The sequence below is a fragment of the Cupressus sempervirens genome, chromosome 5 (genome assembly GCF_028749045.1).
Source record: "Cupressus sempervirens isolate cs-2001-9-10 chromosome 5, ASM2874904v1, whole genome shotgun sequence".
In the NCBI taxonomy this organism is placed as follows: Eukaryota; Viridiplantae; Streptophyta; class Pinopsida; order Cupressales; family Cupressaceae; genus Cupressus; species Cupressus sempervirens.
In genome coordinates, this window is record NC_143122.1 from 274,223,852 (window position 1) to 274,246,492 (window position 22,641).

Sequence of the window (22,641 nt, forward strand, 5' to 3'; positions counted from 1 at the left end):
CTACTAATCGCATATATCTCCCTCTTTCATATATATCTCCCTCTTTCTTTGCATAGATCAGTTTCGTCATATTTCTCCCTCTTTGACATAAATGCCAAACATGAAGCATCTTTATCATGCAAAATATAAGCTTTGGCTTTTTCTTTGTCTTTCTCCCTCTGTTACCATGCTTGTGACTGATTTGGAGTCTCTGTTCCTGCTGTCATCCTTTGCATCAACCTATTACTGTTCCAATGTTTGATTTCTGTTGATGCAAGGAAGCTTCCTTGTTGCCTTAAACTGCTTGAGTTAGGGGTATTACCCACAACTTTCCTCTAAGATATTCATAAGCATCCTTGGGCAATGGTTTGGTGAAAATATTTGTAATTTGTTCCTTTGTGTGAATGTACTCCAACTTCACTTGTTTGTCTTCTACCAATTCTCTGACATAATGATACTTGATTGCAATGTGCTTGGTTTTTGCATGCATTACTGGATTTTTGGATATGTTTATAGCACTTGTATTGTCACAATACAATATCATAGGTTTGGTTACCTCTTCTTTCATTCCATTCAATAGATGTGTGAGCCATACAATGTTTGTGCAATTGACTGCAGCTGCCACATATTCTGACTCTGCAGTGGACTGAGATGTGCATGTTTGTTTCTTAATAGTCCAGGTAACTAGCCTTTTGCCTAAAAATAATGCACCTCCACTTGTTCTTTTTTTGTCATCAATGTTTCCTCCCCAATCTGCATCAGTGTATGTATTGAGTTCAAATTTCTCACTCTTTTTGAAGTATAGACCAAAGTTATCAGTTCCTTTGAGATATCTCATTATTCTTTTTACTGCTATAAGATGGTTTTCTTTAGGATTAGCAGAGAACCTAGCCACTATTCCAACTTCTAATGCTATGTCTGGTCTGCTGTCTACTACATACTGTAATTTTCCAATCATGGATCTGTACATTGTTTGATTGACTTCAACTAACTCATCATTTTTGGATAGCTTATTTCCTGTGGCCATTGGTGTGCTGACTGGTTTGGATTCCTCCAGTCCAAATGTTTTAAGAATCTCTTTGATGTACTTTGATTGTGTAATAAATATTCCATTTTTGAGTTGATGTACTTGTAAGCCAACGAAAAATTTCATTTCTCCAAACATAGACATCTCAAATTCATGTCTCATTTTGTCAGCAAAGCCTTTGCAAAGTACTTCCTTTCCACCAAATACTATGTCATCCACAAAAATTTCTGATACAATAATGTCTTTACCTTCTTCTACTTTGATGTACATGTTACTATTATCATCAGTTCTTTCAAATCCAATTTGCACTAGATACTTGTGAAGTCTCTCATACCATGTTCTTGGTGCTTGTTTCAAACCATAAAGTGCTTTTTGTAGTTTACAAACCATATCCTTGTTGTTTTTATCAACAAATCCTTCTCATTGTTCAATGTAGACTTCTTGTTCTAGTATACCATTCAAGAAAGCAGATTTTACATCCATCTGATAGACTTAAAAAATTTTGTAGGCAGCATATGCAAGCAAGGTTCTTACTCCTTCCATCCTAGCAATAGGAGCAAATGTTTCTCCATAGTCTATTCCTTCTTCTTGAGCATAACCCTTGCATACTAGTCTAGCTTTTGTTCTGGTAATCTCACCATTCTCATCTAGCTTGTTCCTGAATACCCACTTGGTGCCAATAACATTTTTGTCAGTTGGTCTGGGAACCAAACTCTAGGTTTTGTTTTTCTTTATTTGATCAATTTCTTCTTCCATAGATTTATACCAGTCATCATCTTGTAATGCACCATACACTGTCTTGGGTTCAGATGTACTGATTAGACATGATTCATGTCTTAGTCTGTTCCTTGTCATTGGTCTTGCATCTTTGTCACCAATTATTTGTTCAGCAGGGTGATGTCTTTTTACATATTTGGATAATCTTGGCTCTATCCTTGTTTCCATGTTTGATCTTTCAGATTCTGGATCACTTTGCACTTCGTTGTCTGGTTGTTCTTCATCATGTATTCCATCTTCAGAATCAGATTGATCATTTCCTTCATTCTGCAACTCGGCTTTTGAATGCAGCTCGACAGTCACTGGTTGAGACTCGGCTGAGAATGATACTTGTTGTTGAGTTTCAGTTGGATTGACATCATCCTCCTCAGAAGTTATTCCTTCATAAGAGTACACAAAGGTTCTGTATTCTTCCATTTTCTTTGGTTCTTCAGCTTGAACTTCTGTGTGCTCATCAAAATTTACATTTGTACTTTCCACAATTTTGTTAGTGTTAACATTCAAACACTTATATGCCTTACTTCTTGTGGAATAACCAAGAAATATACCTTCATCACTTTTTGCATCAAATTTTCCATTTCTAACATCTTTAAGAATAAAACATTTACAACTAAACACTTTGAAATGTTTTACATTGGGTGAGTGACCATACCATAATTCAAAAGGTGTTGTATTTGTACCTTTCTTGATTTGTACTCAGTTTAGTGTATGAACAACTACACTTATAGCTTCTCTTCAATATTTTCCATCATTAATGTTCTGGCACAATCAATTAAAGATCTATTTCTTCTTTCAGCAATTCCATTCTGTGGGGGAGTTCTAGGAGCTGACGTTTGTCTTTTGATTCCTTTGTCATTACAGAATATCTCGAATTCATTTGATGTGAATTCACCACCTCTATCTGATCTTAGACATTTCAAGCCTTTTCCTGTTTCCTTTTCAACTCTAGCCACATACCATTTAAACATTTGGAAAGCATCAAATTTTTGTTTTAAGAACATGACAGTCATCATCCTGGAATAATCATCAACAAATAACATGATGTATTTATCTCCTCTATAGCTTTGTACTTCCATTGGACCACATAAGTCAGTGTGAATTAACTCAAGTATCTCCTTAGATGTATAGTTTTTGCTTTTGAAACTTGACTTTGTCATCTTTCCTAGTTGACATTGTTTGCACATAATATTATCAGGCTTCTTCATTTTTGGTAAACCTCTGACTTTCTTCATTTTACTAATGTTGACCAGATTATTAAAATTGACATGACATAATCTTCTATGCCATAACCATTCATCATCAAATTTTGCAATAAAACAAGAAACATCATCCATATTAAGGTAAAACAGATTACTCTTTTTTTGATCTCCTTTTCCAATTAGTTTATTATCAGTATCATAGATTTTTGCAGTTTTGTTTCCAAATTCCACTTTGCATCCTATATTGCCTAACTGTGAGACACTCAGTAAATTTTAGTTTAATCCTTCAACATAGTATGCATTGTCACATGAGATTTTTTCTGTGATCTTGATGGAACCTTTTCCTTTGATTTGACAAGGGGCATCATTACCAAATCTAACACTATTTCCATCATATTGAGTAAAGTTAACAAACTTACTTTTGTCTCCTGTCATGTGATGTGAGCATCCACTATCTATGATCCATCTGTCATTTTTGTTTATACAAGTCATCAGTGTTGTGGCTTCTTCTTCATCGGATTGGTCCTTCATGGCTACATAAACAACTTCATCATCATTTTCATCAGAATTTTCTTCAACAATATAACACTTCTTACCTTTTTCTTTGTAATCTTTGTTGTCATCATCTCTTTTGTTCTTGTATTTGTTGCTTTCCTTTTAATCCTTTTTCTGTGGACATCTTGCAGCAATATGAGCTACTTCATTGCAATTGAAACAAATGATAGGCATCTTACCTTTGAATTTTCCTTTACCTCTGTGAAATCTTCTAGCTAGTAAAGCTTCTAATTGATCCACATCTTCCTCATCTGTGCTGCTGTCACTGGATACATATCTCATCTTTCTTCCCTTCTTAGATTTCACCTGTTCAGCATCTTTCAGTGATAACTTGGCCTTGAAAGAAGATTCAACATTATCAGGTCTGTAGTTGTCAAAGTTAGATAACTCAAATGTAGTGAGTCTTCCTATGATACCTTCAAAACATAGATTGTTTCCTAGCACACATCTTAGTTCCTATATTGTTGATACTCTAATAGCATAGATAGGGAGCAAGGTTCTCAAATACTTACTATTAACAGTATCTTCATCCAATTGACCACCTAAACATCTTATCGCACTTACCACTTCTTTTATTCTTGCACCGTACTGAACATCATTCTCATATCATCCAATTTTCCTCTGAGACTTTCTCTTTTTGCTCTTTGTACATTCTGATCTCCTCCATAGATGTCTGATAGGGCTTTCCACATTTTGAATGCGGTGTCACATCCTTTGATATCATCAAATTCAACATAGCTAAGTGTAGAGGCAATCTCCAGCATTGTCTGGTTATGTTCTTGCTTGTTTTTCATATCTTCTACAATAGGAGCACTTGTTGGATCGACATGTTTAGTAATAATTGATTTTTGGGCATAATCTCCTATGGATCCAAGATGTAGTTTCATCAAACTTTGCCATGCAACAAAGTTGTCTTTGTTGAGCTTGGGAACTTCTCTCTTAGGCATTTTGATCTTTTCTACTTCTAGTCCTTTTAAACTGGATCAACAGTCCGCTCTAATACCAATTGTTAGATTCTTTTAGAATAACTGAGAGGGGGGTGAATCAGTTATTCAAGGTCCCAAATGCCCTAATAAAACTTCTTCTTCTTTTTTCACCAAATGTAGTGAACTCATAAACCTTTTAACCATCCAAGCTTAAATCAATCATATTAGCAAGTTACAGTAAATCAACATGCAAAGATAAAACATGCAAGATCAACACATGACACAATGATTTACGTGGAAACCCATTTTGGGAAAAACCACCAGTGACATGCTACTTGATTCTCACTCTTCTGAAGTGATGCCCTATTAAAGGCCTGCCCTGTTAAAGGCTTACAATACACTGTTAAATGTGACCTTGTTAGAGGATTTCACGAAACTGTTAGGAATGGGCCTGGTTAAAGGACTTTAGAACATTCACTGGGAATGTCACCCTGTTAAAGGATTTATCTCATGGCTATCAAACCAACCTAAGTCCATAGGATTTAAACTAATTGTTACAATTGCTAGAAAGTAACAACAATGAACTTTTGATTTGATATAACTTACAACATACTTTGCAGATTTCAGATCACACTTTCAGTTTAGTCCTTATGCTTGGCTTTTATCTCTTCAGCTCTAACTACTTGTCATCTATTCAAGCTTGGTCTCCTTGAGTCTTCTAACTCACTGTACTAATGCATCCATATCAGGGGTCTTCTTACTGAAACAGAGTAACTATGCTCTCTTTCCTCTTTTCCACCTTCTTCAGCACTTTACACTTTCATGCTTGACCACCCCTCTCTCATTCATTTTTTTTCATTAACTAATGACTCCTTATATAGAGATCTGATATGCCTTTGCCGCTCAATTCTCCCTCTTCACTTTTAGGGTTTCAATATGGATTAGGTAAAATACAATGTATCTACCCCATATCTTGTTCTCTTCTAGAAACTTTTCCAGTTGTATCCTCAAAAACGTTTTACATGGTGTTCTGTGCCACCAGCTCATCATTCTTATCTTCTATTTAATTTACAAACTTCTAAGTAATAACCTTGTCGCCTTAGTTCTGGAAAATCTTCGATCTTCGAAATAATGCAGCAACTCGGCATTATCTGTTTTACTAATGCTCAGTATCTCAGTGTTACTCGACATCTACACAAAACTGTGTTACTCAGAACTTACAGAAAACTGTGTTACTCAACACCTACAGAAAACTGTGTTACTCGGCACCTACTCTTTACTCGGCACCTGAAGATCACTCGGCTTATATGATATATAGTTGGCACCTTCTCTTAGTTGAGCTTTGTAAAAGACTTAGCTAACACCTAACCTCTTAATATGTTTCAGTGTGCCCTTTTTTATGTATCTTATAGTATGTTATCAAATACACTTTTTCATCAATGGCTTAGCTGATCCTAGTACTTCATTACAACATCATAACTTCAACCTTTCTCTAGGTGTTCTAGTTACATCTTATTGATTGCCACCACCTTGTCAACCAACTAATTGATAGTATTTGGATCACTAAAGCAATTGTCATTCCTACAAGTAGCAAGTTTGACATCAATGACAAAACAATGACTGAGAACATTCTTTATTATTCCAACAACTCTTATTATCAATTCAATCATTTCTAACAATCCTCATATAGTTGAACAAATTTATACATCTCCTGTAGTTTATTTTTTGGGAGTCTAGCTTGTATACCATAGATCAAATCAAATGGGGCACATCTAATAGCATTTTTCATAGTAACCCTGTCAGCCCATAGGGCTAATGGCAACTTTGAATCCTAGGCCTTCTTGTTTTCCCCCAAAATGCTCTTGATGATTTTCAATATACTCTTATTACTACATTCAGCCTGACTGTTACCTTCAGGGTGGTAGGGTGATGATGTGTATTCTATAATGCCATATTTTTTACAAAAATCTTTATATTCCTCTTATCTGAAACACATGGCATTATCAGTTCCAATCTTCTAAGGACATCCAAACCTAGTTATATTATTATTCAAGATAAAATTAATCACCACCTTGCTTGTTGCATTCCTAGTAGGGATTTCCTCAACCCACTTGGTGAAATAATCAGTAACCACCAAGATCCAAGAATGACCTCTAGTGGACTTGTTTGTCATTTCACCTATAAAATCAATTCCCCACTATTGGAAGGGTGCTTGTGCCTCAATAGGTCTTAAGGGTATATTTCTAGAAAACTTCAACTTCCCTCTAAATATTTGAGAAGTATCACATAATTTCACAAAGTTATGAGCATCTTTAAAAAGTGTTGGCCACCGAAACCCAACCCTCAAAATCTTATGAGCAGTAGTCTTAGCCATATAGTCACCACCACATACACCTTCATGCATATCTTTCAAAATTCTTTTACACTCAATTTCATCCACACATTTTAAGAGGACTCCTTCCATGCTTCTCCACCACAACTTTCCTTGGACTATAACATATCTTATAGCATGCAACTTAAGGGATCTCTTTTGATTATCAGTTAACTCTAATGGAGATTTCATAGTTTGCAAATAATAGATTAGATCCTTGTACCAATCAAAGGTGCCCATATCACAGAGGTCTTCTCTGCAATTATCATCCAATTGATTAATTTGGTTTTCCTCTAGATTTGCTTCTATCATCAACTTGGCCAAACCTTGACCTTTGACCAATTTAGTAATCTGGATGTCAATATTAAATTCTTGTATTCTATTGATCCACCTACACCTCTTGCTAGATACCTCTTGTTGTGAGAAAATGTCTTTCACAACAATAGTAGGAAAAAAAGCAATAAGTGAAGCTCCCATCAAGTAACACCTAAAATCTTTCACCCCTTTTACCAGTGCATATGCCTATTTTTCATTCATGTCATACTTAAGCTCTACTACTTGCAAAGACTTGTTGAAGAATGCAATAGGTTACTCATAACCTTCTTCATTTTTCTATAACAATATTGTAGCAATAGTGTGAAATGAGGCAAAAGAAAATATATACATTGGTTTGTCATAATCTAGAGCTCTGAGAACAGGGGCATCTTTAATAGCTTGCTTAATTTTTTGAAATGCGATACTAGGTTCACCATCCCATTTTATCTCAGATCCTTTCTTCAACATTCTTGATATGGGCCTACTAATCTCTGCAAAGTTAGTCACAAACCTTCTGAGAAAATTAATTTTCCCAAAAAATGATTGAATTCCTTTAACACTTTTGGGCTTCCGAATCTTGTCTATTGCTTCCACCTTTTTAGGATCAATCCTTACTCCATGCTTGCCAACTAAATGTCCTAACAACTTTCCTTCAATGACACCAAACTGACACTTTTTGAGATTTAAAGAGACACCATACTTGAGGGCTTTGATAAACACCTTTTTCTAAATGTATGCAATGATCATTTTCATCCCTAGAATAAGTAGTTAAATCATCTTGATATACAACCAAGAATTTATTAATGATATCAGCAAAAGCCACATCCATTGCTCGTTGAAAAGTTGCCCCAACATTGGTAAGCCCAAATGGAATTCTAACATAAACATAAATATCCCACGGAGTAGTGAAAGTAGTTTTGAACTATTCTAATTCTTTAACAACCACTTGATTGTAACCTGAAAACCCATCCATCATTGACATAAGCTTTGAACCAGTGACCCTTTGCAACATGGCTTCCATATTGTGTAAACCATAATTATCTTTTAATGAAGATATGTTGAGATTCCTAAAATCAACGCATAACCTTATATCTCCATTTTTCTTTCTTACTGGTACTAGATTAGATACCCATGAAGAATTTCTAATAGGCTTTATAATCCCAACATCTCTTATCTTGAACAATTCTTCTTATATTTTGGGAGCCAAGGTTGGATTTATTGGCCTTTGTTTTTGTCTAAAAGGCTTAGCATCTAGTTTCAAAGGGATTTCATGTTGAAAGAGATATTCCCTATAGGCCTTTAGATCATCAAATGACCACGCAAACACATGTCTATACTTCCTTAAAAGGTCTATTAGATCTTCCCTAATTTTAGGAGGCAATTTCTTACCAATATATACCTTTTTAGGTGTTTCCTAAGTTTCCATGTTCACCTCCTCTAAATCCTTGGCATTATACCCATTAGTATCCATTTGTGACCTATCTTGGTTGTCAAAAATAGTTTCTAAAACAACTAGACCCTTTGGAATTTTGTTTGTCTTCAATTGTACAACTTCCTGCCCAAAAATTGTCTCTTTTCCATCTACATTTTCTACATAAGCTGGACAATCAATTTCTTGTCCTGACAACATATGCTCACAATTCAAAAAACTTAAAATATCGTTATCATCTTGAAATACTTGCCAATTTTGAACATTATCAGGGATAGAAGGTCTAGTTTGAATCTCAATTTTAGACACACTAGAAAATGTGATATCATCAAATTTTATTGCTATGTTTTCCAGTAAATCTACCATTTTATTATATGTCCTATCTTTCCAAATAATTCCAAATGCATCAAAACATTCAATCATGTCCCACACTGCATTTCCATACTGTTTCAATCTTTTATTCTTTGACACAAGCATTTCTTACTTGGGATACCACCAATTTAGAATCTCCTACAACATGTAAACACTTTATCCCATGCTTATGAGCTAATCTAAGACCTAACAATAGAGCCACATATTCTACTATATTGTTAGTACAAGGGAAACTTAAAAGTAAAGGAGAATTTGTATGTTACCCTTGCTGGAGATATCAGCAAATGGCCTCCACCAGACCCCTCTTTGCAACATGCGCCATCAAAAAAAGCCCATAAATCACCCTTGTCTATTTTTATGTCAACTTCCATTTTCATCTAATATTTATGCTTAGATTTTTTCAAACTTAGGACCTCAGCTCTGAATGCATTAATATCTATATCCACAAAATTCGTCATGTTGTCTTCTACATCTTCCTCTATCATGTGTATACTCTTAGGCTCCCTATTTACTTTTATCAAGTTTCCCTCAATATTAAAAGTAGCAAGTGACAAATCACACTGTAGACTCCCAACCATAGCAGCACTCCACTTTCTTGATAATAACATACCAGATTGAGGTGGAATGTCAACAACCAATACACTCATAGTAACTTCTTTGTCAACGCAGGCTACTAATCTATATGGAAAAGAGTTTATAGTGCATATGATTGTCACTTCTCTTTTATCTATCGCACAACATCTCCCTTGAGTTATATCCACTTTTAAGCTTAATTCCTTCATTATTTCAAAAGGCATCACAGTATTGGAAGCACCAGAATAAATCATGCAATTTTTTAATGTTTTACCATTTACTAATATGCTTAAGAAAAATGGTTCAACATTTCCAAAACACTAATTTACAAAATTGTCCAAAAAAATTTGAGGAATTTGAGAGACAACTCCTTGGGCTTCATTGTCCTTTACTTCTTCTTTAGTGCTTTCTTTGGGACTATGATTTTCATTACAATCCTAACTTACCTTTACATCAGTATTTCACAACTATGTTATAGGTTTATTTCAGTGTTTAGGAATTCTTAGCAATTCAAATAGAGGAACCTTAATAGTAATCTGAGACAAAACAACAAGCATATCTATGGAAGAACCAAGAGGATCATCATTAGTCACATTCCTTTTCTCATCTTGTTTATCCAAAATGTTTAGAGCATTTTGTTTATTCTTATCATGTTTTGTGATGATCTTTGATACCTTCTCATCTATTTTTTTAGGGACATTATTTGAAAACTTCATATCTTTAGGATTTCCTCCTTTCTTTTGTTCCCACCTTCTATTAGTAATTTTAACCTTCACAATGGGAGCTTCTTTAGGTTTCACAATTTCCCCCTTCTTAGGATCAGCCCCTTTTATGAAAATACTAGCTACCTTATTACTTTCATCTCTCTGAGTCATGTTTCTAGTCTGAACCTAGGCTATCATATTAGTAATAATTTGATCAATCTATTCCCTAGAAGGTTTTCTCAGTGTACATCACTTTCATCAGAAAATACTTGTTGTTGTATGACATTCTAAAACTGTCTTTGGTCATACACATCTCTTTCATAATCTTCATAGTCAAAATAATGTGATTCAAACATGTTGCATCCTACATCATCATTATTTTCTTCTTTCTCATGACACTTTTCTACTGTAGTTTGATTTCTTGGGAATGAAAATGCTATTGCACAAGATTCAAGAGAATGGGGTAATTGACATACAAAACACCAAGTAGGTTCAGCAACAAACTCAGGTTCATCTACCAAATTTATAGAATTTTTTGACAAGGGATTAGGGGTCACCTTGTTGTTTTTGTTCTGGGCAGGAGGGATACTAGGCTGACCATCCTTCCAAGTAGTGTTATAGGGGAAAATTTTCAGCCTATTTTCTCTATTGAAATTTGATTGATAGGGGGCCCTATTATCAATGGGGTTCCTATCATTCTTCATTTGAGGAAGGTTCAAAACTTTATAGCATTTAGAATCTGACTCATTTCATGAGGCTCTTTCTTTTTTCCTCCTATGGCTTTATTTTCTTCCTTTCTATTTTCCTTATTCCCAAATAACCTAGGATCATCTCTTTTTCTTTCTAATCTCCCTGAAATCCTCAAATTATTTTCTATATTAATGGAAATCCTGAAAGCATCTCTTAAGGTCTTAGGCTCTTTATCCCTAAGTTGGTATGCCATTTTACAATGAAAAGCATTCAGATAAGTGATCAGACATACCTTGTCATCAATTCACATGGCTTGCATTAGCTTGTACATCCTTTTCTAAAATCTAGTGTTAAATTCAGTAACAGATTCATTAGGCAACCTCTTAATATTATTGAATTCACTCAAGATATAGCTCTAATTTTTCTTGTCACCATATTGCTCTTTCAAATAATACTCAATATCTTTCCAATCAAAAATAGATAATTTAGGAAGTCTCTTGAACCATTATCTAGCATCTTCAGTTAATGACTGCACAAACAACTTCATAATGACATCTTCAACTTCAACCTCATAATCTCTCATCATGTCAAGAAAACTTCTCAAATGGTCCTCACAAGAAATAACATTATTTCCATCAAATTTAGACAATCTTTTCCTCATTTCTTGTGGGATAAGATTTGGAAAACTAGGGATTCCATCAAAACATATTTTCCTATAGCCTTCTAATTGAACATGTCTTCTTTGTAAATCAATCTTGGGGTGATTAGCACTGTCTTTCTTAGTATTATTCATAGTATAACTAGTGCTAGCATCACCAACAGATTTGTTAAGATCTACTTTTAGTGAAGATGAAGACAAGAAAGAAACAAATACCTTAGTAGTATTCTGATTTGTATCAATAGATCCATCACCGTCTTTAGGCATAGCTGCAGTCTGCTTCTTGGTATTTTCTAAGAACCTAATTTTGTTGTTGATCTTAGCTATAACAGCCTCATTTTCAGAAATCTCCAATCTCTTAGCTAAAGCATCTCTTTCTTTCCTTCTCTTTTCCAATTTAATATCAGAAAGTGACATAGAATCATAGATCTGAACTGTCTTCACTAGCTCATTGATCTTAATACCAATCTCCTTTTGTTTTCCTTTGTCCTTGGCCCCTACAATAGGTTCCACATTTTTTACTCTATTTTTATCAACTTATAGAGTAGTATAGTTCTTAATCTACTATATTATAGGTCCCTCTAGATTCATTTTTTGAGTCTCTAGCAAATTTTGCTCTTGCCTCTTAAGTTGTTCAACTTGTCCCACAATCTCAGGCAGCCATGCACTAGTTGCTATCTCATTTTTCTTCTTTAGAGCAACAATTTTCCTTAGTAATTCTTGTTTTTCTTCATAGTTTTTCATAATCACTTCTTCCCTTTCCTTTTGAAATCTCCTATTAATAGCTTCTTGCTCAGCAAGCTGTGCTTTCAAAATTTTATCCTCATCAGGATCAGGGATAGTGAATTTAGACCCATATGTTTTCTCATCATTAAAACTTTTAGGTTCTAAGTGTCTAGGTCTGACCTTTTTAGGGGAATAATCTGACATGAAAGGGTTTGTAATATGTTGGAAAAGATTGTTACTAGTCCTATCCTCAAGACCAAATGTATGTGGTTGCACAACCTTTTCTTGACATATCATTTTAGGGGTATTATAGAAATCATCATTAGACAAAATTGGGTGAGATCTCGGACCTTTAGAGAAAGGCATCTTTTCAATAGCAGAATGGTGAATGTTATCTTTCCCTACTAGTTGCTCCTATGAATAGCTTCCTTTTTGCATTTGACTTCCCTTCAAAGGCCAATTCTATCTTCCTCTAGGAGGGAGATTAGTTTGTAATTTGATTCCTAGTTTTTTCCTCACATTTTCCTATGTATTTCTTTTATTCTCCATAATTTGGGAGAACAATTTTCAAAAAATTGACACTGGTTGACCATTTGAGAAGCCACCCACCCTATCAGAATGGGAATAAATTTGTTGAATGGATAATCACATTTACTTCGCTTAATAGTTTCAAGAAAAATGTAAACAACTTTCAAACCCATAGGAATTTTTTCATGAAATATCTACAACTCTACCCAAGGGGACACAGATCTCTAATAATTCATTATTTATGACAACACTAAGAGTAATTTCCCAGTAGAGTCACCATTTTGTTGGTGTTTGAAACTACTGAGCAACAAAACACTCAATATCACAATGAAATTACTCACACAATCTAAGGATTAGCCAATTCCTAGTAGCAATTACATGAATAAACCACTTTGATCCAACTTCAACAAAACCAAAAGATGGTTTCCTACTCTTTAGGATTTGTTAAACCAAGCTAGGTATACCTAGGGATGATTCAAATACAAATTGTGGTATGAAATTATCTTAGTTTCATTCCAATTTGCATCTTGTACCCTCAGACACATACACAGTTTATCACTTTTCTTTAAAAGCTCTCAGATCTATATGCATCTCCTATAAGCAGATCTGGTTATAAATCTCCTATTAGTTTACAAGTATTCCTGGAATTGGTGGCTATCTAAGACTCAAAAAACTATATGCAAATGAGTGGTAACCAACATTTGTAACTTTAAACAAAATGAAATGAAATAATTTTGATTTTTTAAAGAAGATTTGATATGTAGCGACATAATTCACCCTTGCCCATTTTTGACTCATGTGACCAGTGCCTTATCCATTGGGCAAAAAATTGACTATTGGTGGGAGATCTAATTCAAATAACTTGCAAATGAATAAATCAATTGTAATCACCCATTTCCCTTCTTATGAAATATCCTTTCTATAAACTCATAAACCCTATTGATTCATTGAAGCATTTCTATAATTCCTTGAATTAAAAGCAACAGTGATATCAGCATACAACCCATCCATATTGCATTTAGCTATTTAAACCTTATTTAAAATGACTTCAAAGTAAACAAACTCATAAAATGGAGATAGAAATTGGTGACACAAATATAGTGTTACTACCCCATTTTATTATCCTTTTGAATGACTAATACAATAACCAATAGAATTCAAAGAAAAGCCCATAACATCTTGTTGATTCTATCATTTCAATATCAACACAGAGTACAAGTGGAAGCAAACTCAAAACAACTACATACTATTGAACTGACTAAATGTACTTTTCTTTAAAAAAAACAAAAATTCTACAAGTTTCAGACCATCACAATGCCTTGAAAACTCATTTATATAGACATGAGTTGCAACAAGCAAAGGGAAATTGTGATTGAAAAGTTTCCTTCCAAACAAGAAACAAAACATCATAACAAGAGACAAAAATGAGCATAATAGAATGCGAAGTGCATCAAAATTCTTTGGGTAGGCCCATTTCTGTTACTACTGCAAATCATCAAATTTTGATTTATCCCCCATTATTTTAGATCATTAGAATACATGGCTACCGAATTGGCCAACCAAGGGTTATTCTGTGGTGCCTCCAAATCAATTTTTCTTGCGAGTTTTCACTGCTTTCACCTTGAGTAGGAAATATTACTTTTTCACCTTCTTCCTTTGTCAGATCTGGTGCTGATGTGTCAATGACCTACACCTCACCCTTTTGTTCCTCGTCATCATTTGTACCACCTTCTTCTAACTACTCATCAAAAGGAATATCTGTTATCCAAGTGTTAAACTATGCATCATCAGGCAAGCTAAATTGCAAGATATCATCTTGCTTTTTTAATATATAGTTAGCCTCATTTTCAAGACCAAAAAACTCTTGTCTCAAAGAATCAAAAAATAATTGAACTTTAATGAATTCTTCTGTCGTGATGGCCCACCAGGCATGCCCCTTTTCATTTACAACTTTATTTATCTTAATGAAGAAAAGGTCATCCAATTCTTTACTCCATTCATCCTTATTTTTCAATTTATTCTTTCTATCCAAGGCACAATGAAATAAATCAAATTTTTTATTCTTGTATTTGCTTAAATAAGAAACAATTTTTAGTTGTAGAGCAATTCTCCTATTATCAAAATCTGATAGGTCATTAGAAACATCATACATTTTTTCAATATGGTCATGAGAAGACCTTATAACTGAATAACATAAAAGGGTGATTTCTTTCTCCCTTTTTCCCCACTTATTAACAATAGGCTTGAGGGTTTCATCATGGGCTTTTAGTTCTCCCCATATATTTGTTACTCAGATTGCCAACTGTCCATAGAACAAGAGCCATTCAATTTTATCTACTAAATAAATTAGAGCCTTTCTAAGGTTGTCCTCATATTGCATATTCAACTCTACATGTAAGGCCCATACCTTGCTTTTCTCTTCTTCAAAATCCTCAGCTATGTAATATGCTGGCCTTTGTGGTGTGTCTAGTATTTCTACAAGGGGGGTGGATTTAAAATATTCCACTAGAGGACAGGGGTATGTTATTCTTGGCTTAGTGGACTTTCCCATTAGCTTGTTTTCAAGTCAATTCTCCTTTTTACCTCCTTATTATAGGCCTCAACAATTGTTTCATATTTATTCTATAACTCAAACATAGCCTATTCCTCCTTCTTAGTAGTGGCCAAAATAAATATGGATGAATCCACATTCCAATGTGTCGTCTGCACATGTTAGGTATCAACAACTCTTCTCACAATTATGCTTCGCATCAATCTAGACTCATCTGGTTGTGATGATGTGGCTCTAGATCCTCTTCTCAATGACCAACACAACTTGATCTTCAATGAAAATAGTGCCTTGGAAGTCCCTTTTATTTTGATCTTGCAAAGTCAGTTTATTAGAAACAGAACTAAAAACTAAGGCATCAACAATATCCCAATTTGGTAACAATAAAATGTTAGATGCCTTCACCGTTTGCCTTCCATCTTCAAGGCTTATGTTCTGAAATTCTTTTATCATTTCTTCTTTTGTTTGGTTCTTGATGGAAGCTTCACCCATTTTTGAATGTTTTGTTTTCAACCTTTTACATTTTTTCTCAAAAATATTCATGTTTGTCCTCCATGCCAACTACTAAAAAGCCCTAGATTTCACAAAGTTGTCATCAACCAAAAATTGTGGACTTGCCTATTCTAACATAGGGTCCAATTCCCTTCCTCTATATTCAACTATTGTTAAGTCCAAACTTAGTAGAGGAGGTTCTAGAGGGTTACCTTCATCCAATTCTACTTGAGTAATAAAGATAGCTCCTTATGATCCCATCTACTCAACTTTCTCACCTATGAGCTATTCTTCTCCAATCGTCAAAGGGGATTGAGTGGGTGAATATTCCTCAACTTGAGGCCTCTCTTCTTTCATTACCTTCTACCTTTTGGTACTAGGTTCATCAGGTCTCTCCTCTTGGGTTGTACTGTTGGATCCCATTATTTGCTTGCAATTATCTACAAGATTCCTTTTATTTTGAATTATAGTGTAACCAGGCTTCTTTTATACAATTATTTGACCAACTCCTAGATTAGGAGTGAAAGCCAACCTCCTCATGACTTCTCTAGCCTTAGCAGGATAAAAATAAATAAAAAGTCATTTCTTCTCATTCATAGCTTCCATTATTTTAGGGAAGTTACTCATGAGCTTATTTATTTTGTTAGCCTTTGTATTAACATTATCTAAAGGACTATATTTCTGATCAAAACAATGAATGAATTTTAGGACCCAGGAATAAACTCTCCATTTTTCCTTTTTATTTTCCTGCTCCTACAATGCGAATTTATTGCTTATAATGTCCTATGGATAATAAGAATCATGTTTGACCTATCTCGGCTTAATTCTATGCCTCAAGGTCTGATTAAAAAATTTCTTAGAATTACAAAAATGGGGATGGGAAACAGCCATCATATACTAATCCAAAATTTTGTGCAAAAAGAGCAAACCCCCTCTGGTAATCACAAACTGATGGGCCACTGTGTAGGTAGGGAAAATTGACCCTAGTTTCCTTTTCAACAGAAACATTTCTTCTACTCCTCCTTATTGCCACAAAACTTTAGCCATTCCTACCTTCAAAGGTACTTGGTAAGGGAAGACATGAGGACTCCCTTCAAAACCATAGATTCTAAAAATCGTAGAAACAGGGTAAGGAATGATATCTCCCCTATTGTTTGAAACTTTCAAGTTATGGGGTTTGTCCATAGGTTTGAGGAGGTCCATTAATACCTTTGGGATTCTAGGATTGTCTCTTAATATGAGACATCTCAATTTAGAAGCAAAATACCTATCAAATCTGACAAAACTAGCATTATTTGATTCCCAGGTCATATCTGTGCTCCACAACTCGACTGGAAATGCTTCCCCATTCTCTTCTCTATTCAAATCCATCTCTTTACCAAAAGAAGTCACCCCTTTGAACAAGAACATGTGCATAAATAAAGAATAGTGTCCAAAAGTTTTCTCTATCTTCCCTTTTGCAATTCCAACTAAACCAGTATGAATTTCTTCAGCCAAATAGGAAGCAAAATCAAAGATAACATCTACACCAAAAGAAAAAAATTGAACATTCATATACATAAGGCCAATGGGCATGAAATCTTGCTCATCCTCACCAAAAACATGGCACAGGGTCCTATATATATTTATAGCCCAGGAAGTGAAAAGACTCTTCTTAAAATGTTCTCTAGCAGCTACAGTAATTATTGGTAGAGTTTCTATTGTACCCATTTGTGCCCTTAGTGCACCTCCCCTAATTACATCTTTCTTTTCTTTGTATTCATTCTCTAATGTTGGCAGATTAATTGGCACATGGTAATCTAACAATGGTTCTAGGTGAAAAGCCTCTCTAATTTCTTCAAGACTAATTGAGATCAGAGGCATACCATCATTTCTTCTCACCACCCTAATAGCTTGGTTATAATTCTTGGCAATGGCTTCAAGCAAATCATAATCCATGAAAACACTTGGAACTACTAGCTTTCCCAAATTAAAATTCTAGACATTAGCATGCGGGGCAAAGAAATTCCTTTCTAAAACCCACTTTTTAAACAAGGCTAGACCAGTTATCATAGTTGTTGCATCCCTAACCCAGTTCCCCTTGTCATATAAGCCATCAGCAATTTTAAGCCTAGGGTTTAAGGAAATCATTTTTTAAACTTGTGCAAGTTTAGTGGTGGATTCTAGGAGTAATTCTAACAAATTTTCATGAACATTCCTATCCATATAATTAACTTGCCTAGAAAATGCTTTCTTAGGAGGCATCTTGATCGTAATAATAGGAACTGGAATGTTACAGAGGTTATATATGAGTACTTACTTGACTTGCAAGACTTATTCTTCTTTGAACCTTTTCAATTGCTCTCGAACATATGGGGAATTAGTTCATGTTCATACTAGGCTAAACACAATATGATCAATAGGCTCTTGTGCTGAGAAAATGTGAAATCTTTGTTTGTGTGGGACTAGAATTAATGAAAATCTCTTGTAGTGTACTCTGATTCTCCCATGCGTGAAGCTTTCATTCATCATAAATGCACAGAATAGAAAAATAGAGTGGCATCACACTTCCTCTTAAAGTTGCATCCTTGATCCTTGAAAAATCCTACGATCCAGGAATGAAAACTAGGATGACTCACTTTTCTTCTTAGCACGCTGGTAGTGAAACTAATAAACTACCTCCATTTGTACCTTTCCTTCAATTCTAGCATTTAATTCTCTTCCCATTGATGATTGGGGACACGTATCATCAAGTTCCTACCTCGCTATGTGTAACTTTCAAGCATCTTGTTATAGCGAGTATGCGACAACCACTGATTTTGCTTTGATCTTATGGCAGACATTTGAAACAACTCTTAAGAGAACAATGGTGGGTCCCTCATTTGCTAACTTGGTATACATAATCTTCACACATCTTTTCATAGCGAGTTAACGAGTATCATTGATCCATGCTTGATCTGACGATCAAAATTCTTTATATGTTTTATACATGGGGAGTGGGTCCAAGTTACCATTGGTGCTGAGCTGGTTTAATATGTAATCACATTTATATATTTTTTTAAACCTTTAGTGACATCTCATGTCCTTGGCCTTGCCATGTTTGTTACCTTCAGGCGGATCGCTACATTGCTACTGGAAAAATTACTAACTATCCAGCTAGCGATATAGCGAGTTCTGACAAATTCAAAATTTTTGGCTTATAGATGGTTAGTAGGATGCCACCGTGTCTTTTGCTCTGTGTAGCTTAGCTTTTTCAAGTCACTCATTCAGGGCCCACTTTTGAGGATTTTCTATTACATCACAACCTTTCGACTAGTTGCTACATTGCTACCAGCAAAATTACCAACTATCTGGCTAGTGATATAGCAACTTTTCGGTAACCATCAAAATTGACACCAAGAAATAAAATAATGAGTGACATGACTTGCATAGAAATAAAAGCGAAGCTTGCGAGATATTTTCCTTAGGATCCTCAAAATCATTTCTTATTTTAAAAGAATGTCTTCTTTTCCAATGATCAGGCCCTCACTATGTCGCTACAAGAAAATTGACAATTTTGTCGGTAGTGATGTAGCGACCTCTGATGGATTCACAATTCTGGTGATGAAAAACAAAGACACATTGATTGAGACTTCACTAATTAAAATTGGTGTTAAAGAAGGTAGTCATGCATATTTATTTCTGCATGGGAATTTTTGTGATCACATCAACCTTAAATAGGTTACTACCTTTTGCAAAATTTTGGCACTCACTATGTCACCATCGACAATTCACATGGATTTTCTAATAGCGACTTAGTGAATTACCAGAGAAAGTTGAACTTCGGTGACACCATTTGCATGTTTTTCCATGTGTGTCTTAGAATTCTTTTAGTGTAACTAAGAGGGGGGGGGGGAGGGGGGGTGAATCAGTTATCCAAGGTCCAAATTCCTTAATAACACATATTTACTATTTTTAATGAATCCATACACTTTTCATTCATCCAAACTTAAATCAAGTTACAGTAAATCAACAATATTAGCAAGTTACAGTAAATCAACATGTAGAGATAAAACATGCAAGATCAACACATGACACAATGATTTACGTGGAAACCCAATTTGGGAAAAACCACCAGTAACATGCTACTTGATTTTCACTCTTCTAAAGTGATACCCTATTAAAAGCCTACCTTTCTAAAGGCTTACAACGCACTGTTAAATGTGACCTTGTTAGAGGATTTCACCAAGCTGTTAGGAATGGGCCCGGTTAAAGGACTTCTGAACATTCTCTTGGAATGTCACCCTGTTAAAGGATTTACCACATCGCTATTAAACCAACCTAAGTCCATAGGATTTAAACTATCTATTACAATTTCTAAAAAGTAACAATAATGGCTTTTTGATCTAATACAACTTACAACACACTTTGCAGATTTCAGATCACTTTCTATTCAATCCTATTGCTTGGCTTTAATCATTTTAGCTCTGACAGCTTGTCATCCTCTCAAGTTTTGTCTCCTTAATTCTTCTTACTCATCATACCAATGTATCCATATCTGAAGTCTTCTTACTAAAACAGAGTAACTATGCTCTCTTTCCTCCTTAACATCTCCTTCAACATTTTATGCTTTCATGCTTTACAACCTCTCTCTTTCCTTCATCAACTTATGACTTCTTAAATAGAAATCTGATTTGCCTTTGCTGCTCGATTTTGCCTCTCCAATTTTAGGGTTTCTAATGGATTAGGTACGATACAATGTATCTACCCCATATCTTGTTCGTATCTAGAAACTTCATCTAGGTTCCAATTGTAACCTCCAAAATGTTCTACATGGTGTTCTGTGCCACCAGCTCATCATTCTTATCTTCCTTTTAATTCACAAACTTCTAGATAACAACCTTGTTGGCTTAGATCTAGAAAATCTTTGATTTTCAAAACAATGCAGCAACTTGGCATTATTGATTTACTAGTGCTCGGTACCTTTGTGTTACTCAAAAATTATATCTACTCGGCACTTGTATTTTCTTGGCACTTGTATTTGCTCGACACTTGATACACTCTGTATCACTTGACATCTGAAGTTTAACTTGCTCGGGATATGAAGTTTAACTTGCTTGGCTTCTAAAGTTTAATTTTCTTGGTATCTGAAGTTTATTTCCTCAGCTTCAACTAGGAATCTATTCAGCACCTACTAGCTTTGCTCGGCTCCCTCTCTCTAATGAACTTAGTTGGGCTTTACAGATGTCTTAGCTAAAACCTTATATCTTTGATATGTTTCAATGTGCCCATTCTCTATGTCTTGTAGTATGTCGTCAGTACATTATTTTATCAATGGCTTGACTGATCCTTCTACTTCATTACAACATCATAGCTTCAACCTTTCTCTTGGTGTTCTAGTTACATCTTATTGATTGTCTCCTTCTTGTCAATTAACTAATTGATAGTATTTGGATCACTAAAGAAATTTTCATTCCTGCAAGTAGCAAGTTTGACATCAATGACAAAACAATGATTGAGAACATTCTTTACCAGTTTCATATGATCATTCCAGCAACTTTCCTTGTGATCTTTTCAATCATTTTCAACAATCTCCCTCTTTGGCATTGATGGCAAACCAAACTGATCAATTAATCAACTTAGTTACCACCAAGATTGTATACATTGTCTGCTACTTTTCTTGGCTACAACATCCTTACTACTGATCTCATATATCTCCCTCTTTCATATATATCTCTCTCTTGCTTTGTATTGATCAGGTTTTTCCATATTTCTCCCTCTTTGACATAAATTCCAAAGATGTAGCATCTCTATCATACAAAATATAAGCTTTGGCTTCTTGATGTTTTCTCCCTCTGTCACCATGCTTGTGACTGATTCAGAGATTTTGCTCTTGCTGTCATCCTCTACATCATTCTTCTGATATTTCAATGATTTTTTCCTATTGATGTAAGGAAGCATCCTTGTTGCTTTAAACTTCTTGAGTTAGGGGTATTACCCCCAACTTGCCTCTAAGATATTCATAAGCATCCTTGGGCAATGGTTTGGTGAAGATATCTATAGTTTGTTCCTTTGTGTGAATGTATTCCAACTTCACTTATTTGTCTTCTACCAATTCTCTGACATAATGATACTTGATTGTGATGTGCTTGGTTTTTGCATGCATTACTAGATTTTTAGATATGTTTATAGCACTTGTGTTATCACAATGCAATATCACAAGTTTTGTTATCTCTTCTTTCATTCCTTTCAATAGATGTGTGAGCCACACAATGTTTGTGCAATTGACTGTTGCTGCCACATATTTTGATTCTGCAGTTGACTGGGATGTGCATGTTTGTTTCTTGCTAGTCTAGGTAACTAGCCTTTTGCCTAGAAATAATGCACCTCCACTTGTACTTTTTTTGTCATCAATGTTGCCTCCCCAATTTGCATCTGTATATGCATTGAGCTCAAATTTTCCATTCTTTTTGTAGTATAGACCAAAGTTATTAGTTCCTTTAAGATATCTTATTATTCTTTTTACTACTATGAGATGATTTTCTTTAGGATTAGCAGAGAATCTAGCCACTATTCCAACTGCCAATTCTATGTCTAGTCTGCTATGTACAACATATTGTAATCTTCTAATCATGGATCTATACATTGTTTGATTAACTTCAGCTTATTCATTATTTTTGAAGAGCTTATTTCCTATTGGCATTGGTGTGCTAACTGGTTTGGACTCCTCGAATCCAAAAACTTTAAGAATCTCCTTGATGTACTTTGATTGTGTCACAAATATACCATGTTTGAGTTGATGTACTTGCAATCC